Source organism: Sinocyclocheilus grahami, unplaced genomic scaffold (genome assembly GCF_001515645.1).
Source record: "Sinocyclocheilus grahami isolate Dianchi unplaced genomic scaffold, SAMN03320097.WGS_v1.1 scaffold3681.1, whole genome shotgun sequence".
In the NCBI taxonomy this organism is placed as follows: domain Eukaryota; kingdom Metazoa; phylum Chordata; class Actinopteri; order Cypriniformes; family Cyprinidae; genus Sinocyclocheilus; species Sinocyclocheilus grahami.
The window spans coordinates 11,476-12,360 of NW_015508767.1; positions in this window are offsets into that span (position 1 = coordinate 11,476).

Sequence of the window (885 nt, forward strand, 5' to 3'; positions counted from 1 at the left end):
AGAGCAGAGGAATGGTAGTCAACTAAACCCTAAAGCCAACCAGCTGGGCACAGTGACAAAAGGATAGTTTCATCGACACTTTGCAAATGTTTAAGAGAAATATTTACTTTACTAAACATTCCACCACAGTGTGCAATGCTAGTTATGCGAAGACGCAAAGGAGAAATAAACTTCACATTTTGTGTTTCAAAGAAGAAACTGATTAAATGAAGGAACTGATAATCTAACTATTTAAGTTTAGTTTGATGCGTGTGAAGTTAACCTCATGGTGTTCACTGCCAATGTGGGCTGCCACCTGTATTTCTTTCTATCTTTCTCTAATGGTCAACCTTTTAAAAAAGTTGATCATCAACCTCAGAAGGACACACTAATTATTATTTGAGCTATTTAGAAACAATTTACAATTACAAAAATTGTAACACAGCTTTGTACAAATACAGTTTAAAACCCTGATGTGCGTAATTTTGTCATTTTGTTTCTATCAATAAACATTAAAGTTTAATTGACAATTTAATAGACGTTTTACAACAGTTTTGGATAAACTTATATTTCCCATTAATTAAATGTACTTGATCATTTTCTTTTTTTACAATAACTTTAGGCTTTAGGTTGAAGGTTGAGCTTGATGAATCCAGTTTGTGTCAAAATAAAAAAATTAAAAACACACAAAATGTGATGAGATTAATCATCTTCCTGTCATGCTGAAAACAGCCAAATAAGTCTCACATCTTCAACGTCACAATTTTAAGGAATGTTACAGTTTTTGTAATGGTGGTTGCATACAAAATGTGGGACACAATAAAATATGGTTCTGACAGATAAAATCTGTTAATTAAAATTATCTGTATTTAACTGGATTGAAAATCAGTTCAAAATCTTATGAAA